We start from the raw sequence: 9,171 nt of genomic DNA, 5'->3' as shown, positions 1-9,171 counted from the left end.
AAACACATCATCGTAGCCAAAACCAAAAGCACTTTACAAACCAAACTCTACTCCACCTTGTCATACTTGTTGTAGGCATTACTAATTTTAGAAAAACCCTGGTATCATTTTTCTGGAACCAGTGTTTCAAATACGTCATCACCAGCAAAGTACATATGAAACTTTGTATTCAGTCTCGACAGAAAAATTTTGGCCCCTTTTATGAACTTAGCTATGTGTTAGCAGTCTCAGTAGGAGCGTCGTTCTGCTATATAAAACTTCATAAAAGTATTTGAAGGCTAAAAATAGTGACCAATTACGATTTTCACTTTTACAATTTTAATCTGTGAAAATCTTTATGCTATCGCTATGAAAAATGTATGATCAACTTCTCTGAAAGGCTTCAAGTTAGAAACTGCATTTTCTTTCTTCAAAATTTGAAGACAGTTATCTTGCAAGATCTTGCATGCTTCTTGCAAGATAAGCGCCCGGCTCTTGCGTGTTACAGGATCTGACAAGAAATTTTGCACGAGTCTTGCAAGATCTTACAATATAACCGCTGGAGTTCCTCTAGGGGTACCAGAAGCAACAAGTGTGATACCACAAAGCTATGAAAAGCTATGAAAATTGATACCTTTACTGCGAAACATATATTAATACATAGCAAATCATATCAAGACCGTTTCATGTTACTGAAATCTGATATCTTGTTAAGCACTTATCAACATCACGAGGTTTAAAAAATCCGGTTCATCAAATTCTTGTGTATCGCTTTTCAATGTCAAAGGCTACCAGATCCTATTGTGAAAGGCTACCAGATCTTTTATGTTTTAGCAAAGTGTGTAAGACTTCGGCCAGTTTTTCGGGTGACACTAGTAGGCGGGGTTTGGTTTTGGTTAAAAAAGCTCCCAGTTAAAACAACCCCTAGTCTGATTTTTATATGAAATAAAACCCCATACAAATATTGATTTCGAGTTTTAGTCGCCATAATTTGTTCGATTGTGATAGTTTAATTTAAAGTCCCATGAACCGCGATACATGGCCGAATGCATTAAATGCGTAGATCTCTAACAGAAAAGTCTTACAGTTTGCTCTCTATAAAAGTTAATGCGATAAACTGAAAAAAATTTGGATCTCTTCCGTTTGTGCTCCCCAATACGCTATGAAATCCCCAGAAGTCCCCCGTTGAGCACGTACCATTACCTAGTAAATCATTATGTAAAAATATGGAACGTGCGTCTGGGGGTGCAAATAATATGCACCCACTAATCTGATGGGGGGGGGGACTCTTAGGTTCTATTAGAAAAGAACACAATTTCTTTTTTATGCAGAAATGGATCTTCCTATAATCGATGCGGCTGAAAACTTTAAACAATCATCAATGACAATGAGATTGATTTATAGCCCGTACGCAAAGGTGTTGCTGGCGCGCAAAGTATTAAGCTTCCAATTTTTTTAGAGATATTTCTGTTTTCGTACTTTAATGGGTTGAAGTGTTGGTTCTCATCAACAAGGAATGTCACATCAGACCATGCACTGTTCAAGACAAACCGATGAAACCCAAGCAACCCCTTCCCCAAACGACGTTTCTACATAGATACATGTATTTAAATGATCGCCTGGCAATTGAGCAATTCTCGCCGTGAGCTGAATTACAGAAGAGGACCCCATTTGAGACGTCGAATTATGAAAAGACCGTGGCCGACCAATATCGGGTATAAAAAGACAGTGGTCGACCGATGCTGGGTATGAAATGATTTTATGTTGACGCTAATAGTCTTGGTCGACTTTATGTCTGCCCTTATGGTCATGGTCGACTCTAGGTCATCTGATATGGTAATGGTCGACTTTGAGTTTTGACGACCCAGGTTGAGGTTCAGACCCAAATTTGCTTCTGATCAGACTTTCCAGAACAAAATTATCTCTGATCAGACTTTCGAGACCGAAATTATCTCTGATCAGACTTTCCAGACTGAATGAGTTCTGATCAGACTTTCCAGACCGAAGGAGTTCTGATCAGACCATTTCCAGACCATGGTCCAGACTCAAATTCAGACCATTGCCCAGACCTTAATCAGACTATGATCGGACCCAATTTCAGACCCAAGTAGCCTCTGATCAGACTCAGTCGAGACCATCTCCCGAGCTGACCACTCTGATCAAAAACACTCAAAAATAGCCATCGTCAGCCCTCCCGTCCTTTAACCACAACACTTAAATTGTCCACTCTCCTCCCCCTATCGAGTTGAACTCCCCTCTCATCAGCCTTCTTCTCAACCCTAACCCCATCGCTTGACACCCACCCACAACACACACACACACACTCACACACACACAGACACAGACAGACACAGACAAACAGACACAGACAAACCTGTTACCCCACAAACGCACACACAAAACTAACACACACGTTGGTTGAGATTTTACTACCAAATTAGCTATAAAATAAAACATTTGCGATGAATTTGAATAAAAAAATTGGACCTCTGATCAGACCCAATTGCGCTCGAAGTCGCCTCTGATCAGACCCAATTGCGCTCGAAGTCGCCTCTGATTAGACCCAAGTGCGCTCGAAAAGATTATGATCAGACCCAATTGCGCTCGAAGTCGCCTCTGATCAGACCCAAGTGCGCTCGAAGAGGTTATGATCAGATCCAATTGCGCTCGAAATTGCCTCTGATCCGACCCAAGTGCGCTCGAAATAGTCTGATCAGAGAAAGATTTTACTTATGAAAAAATCTTCTAATTTTGCTATAATATATTCATTTCAAAAAACTGTTGTTTGCAGTATTTAATTCATTTAAGGAAAAATCAATTATAGAAGTATTGCTAAAGAAAACGAAACCCAACTGTTGAGAACATATTTTATTTAGTGTACCTTTTAGTGTATATTTCTGACTCAATGGATGAGTTTAGACAGCTTTCCATAAGAAACATCGTGGTCTCCATTTGATCAAAGTTTCTTCTGAAGGGGACCGGCCTCTGTTATCGGCTGGACTCCTGTTTTCTGATCAGAGCTATCGGAATTTAGATGAGTCTCTGATCAGAACGCTGCTTTATGTCTGCCTCCTGGCAGAACCAACATCTCTCATTAAAAAAAATGGGAAAAAAAATGCGCTCGAAATGGTCCCTGATCAGACCCAATTGCGTTCAAAAGCATTTCTGATCAGACCCAAGTGCGCTCGATGAGGTTATGATCCGACCCAATTGCGCTCGAAGTCGCCTCTGATCAGACAAAAGTGCGCTCGAAGAGGTTATGATCAGACCCAATTGCGCTCGAAGTCGCCTCTGATCAGACCCAAGTGCGCTCGAATCCGCCTATGATTAGACTTTTCAGACCAAAATGACCTCTGATCAGACCATCTCCAGACCTTGTTCCAGACCGTAGTGCGCTCGAACTTCCGAAAAGACCCTGTAATTTCGGTCTGGGAACACACGGGTGTGCGCTCGACTGGGTCTGATCAGAACTCAATTTGGGTCTGGACCTCAACCTGGGGAATTTGTTTTTGCATATAATGTAGTTTCAGAGGTTAATTGTTTTATTTAAGATTGCAAAAAAATTATGACCAAAGTCAAAAAATATTTTTTTTCCAAATCTTTTTTCTAGCCAACATATTGTCCTTCTATTTCATATCATTGACATGTTTCTAGTGCATTTGATGCTACCTCGTATATACGGGGTACAATCGATTGAACTAGAATTTTAGCCGAACGCTTGAGTTTCATTGGATAAACAATTTGATTGGTGAAATCAAAGTAACAAGAAAAGGCTATTTGAATCAGTTGTCTTTACATCATTATCCATGATGTGTGGACAGTTTGCGCTCCACATCAACTCTCCAAGGCATCAAACTCCCCCTGAGAACTGGGCGAGCGGGTTGCGACCATTGGTAGACGTATTTTGCGTTCTTTGGTTTTAAAAGTTTATTGAAAATGCTGAAACATGCTTGCAACATAATGAAGAAAAAATTTCTCAATGAGAAAGCGGGAGTTATTGGCGTTAACTTGCGTTTTATCTCATATTTTAAACGCCCAACCCACTAGACCGGCGTCCTTCCGATCCGAGGTAAATTTCAAATTCAATGTCTATTTGTTGTCCTCTTTTATCACCCCTATTCGATTAATCCCATTTATATAAACAATTTTTTTAAACCCTAAACCTTATATCACTTAACCCCTCAATAATTTGGTCCACACACATTTCCACCCCTTTACGTCGCCAATCCTACGCAAATTTGCTTGCTGAAGTCAGCGTTGTCCACTCTCCCATGTTTTAAGATTGGGCTTTGTAGGCTTTCGCGGACAACAGTAACAGCAAGGGAAACTAGTTCAAAATTGCTCAAAATTGAAAGAAATCGTCACAAAAGTCCGCGACTGCGGAAATTGATGGCGCGCGAAAAAGGCTGAAAGACTTTTGCCACTATTATCCGCAAAATTTTGTTCCTAATATCCGCGCTAAGGTAACCACTTTCTGCGGTTTACTTGTCACTAACTTCCACTTTTTTTTGATTTTTTGTCACTATTGTCCGGGTCGCTATTGTCTGGAACTTTTATCTCACTATTATCCGCGTGTTTTTTATCCGCAACCTTAAAGTCCCTATTTTGCGTTGCTTATAATTAGAAATTGGCTTAATTGTTTTAATGGCTTTTATTTGCTTTACATTTTGTTTAAGAAAGGAGGTAAGTTATTGTCTCCGAAGGGTCGGAATAGATTCAAATTGCAAAAGCTGATAGATGAAAGAAGAGAAGCAAAAAAAATTAACAGAGAAATAACTGCTACAACAGACTGATTAACAAGGAGTGATAAACAATGGCTGATGAACTATACGACTGATTTTTCGTATAAAAATCCCTCAGTAGATTTTTCCGTCAATTCAATAACAGTTGTAATTAAATAAATCCACGTGTTTCAATTTCTGTCAGCTAGGTCTGAGAAATCAGAGTAGACAAAAAACATGTTAGTTATGATGTATTTTTATGCTGTTTCATCGCAATGCAGAAAATTTTGGAAAAGTTCTTTTTAATACGTTTTTAATTGTGTTCAAATTATTCTTTTTAACAGTCGGTTCAGTTCAAAATCCGTTTTCTGATCTAAATATTAGCTGGTGAAAAGAAACTACCATGAGCGATTTTTTTTTTCAAATTATTCAAAAGACCAATTTTGTCTATAAAGTAAAACAATACCGACGGATTTTTGTCGGAACATTTATAAGATCAATTTCATCCATAAAAGACAGTACTGCGGGGTTTTTGTTTACATAATCAAATGTCTATCTTTATCTATAACGAAAAACAGCACTGAGTTATTCGTATTGAAATAATCTGACAGTAACTATAAAATGGAAGCGCAGCATAAAATGGAAGTGGAACCAATAATCATGCTCAAAATTGCGGGCACTGATAAAAATTTCTCCACCCACAACTTGCCGACATTCGTGAAGTAAAAACGTGATTTTACGGGACCGGTGACGGAATTTTGTTACGATTGTCCGTAGTTTTTCTTGTAACTGTTGTCCACAATTTAACCAATCTTAATTCTACGCGAAATGGAGAGACAAAATGTAGCCACTCGTGTTCGCAATCGTGGACTCCACTGAATTTGTAGGATTGGCGACGTAGAGACAATTTCACAATTTCCAATTTTCCAATTGAGGATAATTCAGCTATTGAAGATAGTTGAGGAAAACTATGTCGATTCTAATTAGTCCTATTAATGCTATTAATGGAGATTTAGATCGGTGTGAAAATAATGAGGCGTAAATAAAAAGTTTTTGCAAATTATCCTATTCACCCAAATTTATTGCTAAAAATAAAGTTGAAAATTGGGGAGAACACAACGGGAGAACACACTGGAGAGAACACTTAAAATTTTGTTAACAAGATTTTCACCCGCAGCGAACTAGTAATCTCATCAAGCACCTAATTTGGCAACAAAAAGTAAATGAAAGTGAATCGAGCGCATTCAGCAGAAACTTTGACCCAGGTTTAATCAATTGATTAATTATGCTTCAGATTAGAGGTTCTCAAATTTAAACGTGTTCAGTCAAGGAAAAGGCACCAAAAAGTTGTAAATCTCTACCAAAAACGATTCAGTACTCATTCATACTTAACGATTCAGTAAGTCATTCAATGGCTTGTTTTAGTACTTAATCGTTTTTGGTAGTGATATACAAGCTTTTGAGCATTTTTTCGACTGATAATTAATCAAAAGATTAAACCAATGATCGAGGTATTCACTAATGCGTGAAAATTTTATAAAATGAGCATGATTCCATTCTTGCACAACTATCAGCTTAAACAAGGTTCGCAAATTTAAACAAGGTTCGCAAATTTAAACGTGTTCAATCAAGGAAAAGGCACCAAAAAGTTGTAAATCCCTACCAAAAACGATTCAGTACTTATACGTGATAAGTCATTCATTGGCTTGTTTTAGTACTTAATCGTTTTTGATAGTGATATACAAGCTTTTGAGTATTTTTTCGACTGATAATTAATCAAAAGATTAAACCAATTATTGAGGTATTCACTAATGCGTGAAAATTATATAAAATGAGCATGATGTCCATTCTTGCACAATTATCAGCTTAATTTGTCGACAAGTGATGAATTCAAGTAAGAAATGTGACTTCTATGAATATTCATTACAATAAGCGTTTATTTATGCAAGATGTCAGGTTGAGGTCCAGACCCAAATTGGTTTATGATCAGACTCAGTCGAGCGCACACCCGTGTGTTCCCAGACCGAAATTACAGGGTCTGGAAGGAAGTTCGACCGCACTACAGTCTGGGCGATGGTCTGGTCGATTTGGTCTGAAAAGTCTGATCATAGGCAGATTCGAGCGCACTTGGGTCTGATCAGAGCCGACTTCGAGCGCAATTGGGTCTGATCATAACCTCTTCGAGCGCACTTTTGTCTGATTAGAGGCGACTTCGACCGCAATTGGGTCTGATCATAAATATTTCCGAACGCAATTGGGTCTGATCACGGACCATTTCGAGCGCATTAATTTTTTTTAAATTTTTTTTTAATGAGAGATGCTGGCTCTGCCAAGAGGCAGCCACAAAGCAGTATTCTGATCAGAGACCCACCATAGGTCCGATATCTCTGATCAGAAAAAAGGAGTCCAGCTGGTAGCAGAGGCCGGTCCCCTTCAGAAGAAACTTCGATCAACTGGAGACCACGATGTTTCATATGGAAAGCTGTCTAAACTCATCCATTGAGTCAGAAACATGCACTAAACTGTACACTAAATTAAATTTGTTCTCAACAGTTGGGTTTCGTTTCCTTTAGCGATTCTTTTATATTTGATTTTTCCCTAGATGAATTAAATATTGCAAACATCAGTTTTTATGAAAACAATATATTATAGCAAAACTAAGAGGTTTTTTCATAAGTAATATTTTTCCCTGATCAGACTATTTTGAGCGCACTTGAGTCTGATCAAAACTGGTTTTGAGCGCACTTCAGTCTGATCATAAATGGCTGCAAGCGCAATTGGGTCTGACCATAAATGCTTCGAGCGCAACTGGGTCTGATCATAACATTTTCGAGCGCACTTGCGTCTGATCATAGTCTGATTAAGGTCTGGGCAACGGCCTGAATTTGAGTCTGGACCATGGTCTGAAGATGGTCTGATCAGAACACCTTCGGTGTGAAAAGACTGATCAGAGACCTTTTGTGTCTGGAATGTCTGAGCAGAGGTATTTTGGATCTGAAAAGTCTGATCAGGGTGAATTTCCGTCTGGAAAGTCTGATCAGACGAAAATTTGGGTCTGGACCTCAACCTGGGATTTATCCGCTGAAATATAACTTTAACAGCTATCAGTGCTTTTCGTACATGTTTTTCTGGGGTTAAAATCTGGACTCGGATATGACTGAAGTGTTGAATGAATTCGAAAAGATGATTGAAACAATTTAATTAAACTTTGTCTCTGAACGCCCATTTTTTGTGGAGGAAACATATTGACAAATACATCATTCGAAGGAATGAATACATTCAGGAACATGATTTAAATTACGGTACAAACATTGGGACACGGTACAATTGACAGTTTGTGATTAGGCTCTTCGTTAAATTTACTTTCGTTACCACAATTTTTTTTGGAACAGAAAGTCTAACTTGGACGTTTTCGCGGAAAGAAAATTAATACTGACCTTGAGGTATCCCCATCCAAAACAAAATTTAAGCTTGAAACTGTACAAAGAATAAAATTCCGAAGTAAATTAAACCAATATGAGAAAAGTTGAATAACTAAAAGTTGAGTCTGATAAAGATAAATTTAACAGTCTGCCTATAAACTTTCACCCACTTAAAAAAACTTTTAGATTCCAAATATGTGCTCTACTGATAAAAATTTAGGAAAAGCCTTCCTTAAACAATCCAACTTTTCCTATATGATGATTTTACTTTGGCTAAGACTCGGACTCAAGAAGAAGAATCAATCATATATTAGCAGTATCTATCCGACTCTTTCTGAGCCAATTATTTGGGAGACCAATTGGTAGGTTTAAATGGGGACAACTGCGGTTGGCACCAGGAGGCTTCGTTTCTCAGAGTATTAAGCAGCCGCGGTCCTACTTGGAGACGACGGAGAATATAGCATTGCTGACGGTACGACTGACTACTCTGGAAACATTGTGAGCCAGATTCACCCCTTTAGTATTGATGGTTGAACCAGCTAAGCTCCCAAGATGTCTACAGTCAACATAAGTTTCTGAAAGGCACTGGCTGAGCGTTCCGTTCAGGTTGGCTCATACTCTTCTGGATTAGTTTGAGAGTGACCGCCGAAAAAGTCCTTGCCTCATCTTCACTGCCATTCCAACAATATGTGTTGATCAAGTAATTAATGAGGGTAAATTCAGAACCTGGTATATTTCCAATTCGTAGAGTCAACCATCAATCTAATTGTTAATTGCTAACGCATTAGAAATCTGGCGTTTTACTCAACTTGAAAAGGCATTAAAAATTAGGCGTTAAGGTTGGAATCTATAATGATCGTAATTCAATTCTGAAAGTCAACGTCAACAACCTCACTAAGCTTTACGAGGTGATGAAAGTAGCGAAAACAACTCCGCTAATGTTTCAGTGGAAGAAAAAGAGTCTTACAAGTTGGGCGTACAGGGCGGTTAAAGGGGCTGGAGAACAAACTCAGACATCAGAACTGTCAAGACAGACTCTCTGGCCATTT

Source organism: Convolutriloba macropyga, unplaced genomic scaffold, assembly GCF_964194025.1.
Source record: "Convolutriloba macropyga unplaced genomic scaffold, txConMacr16.3 SCAFFOLD_576, whole genome shotgun sequence".
NCBI lineage: Eukaryota > Metazoa > Xenacoelomorpha > Acoela > Convolutidae > Convolutriloba > Convolutriloba macropyga.
This window is presented reverse-complemented; position numbering follows the sequence as displayed.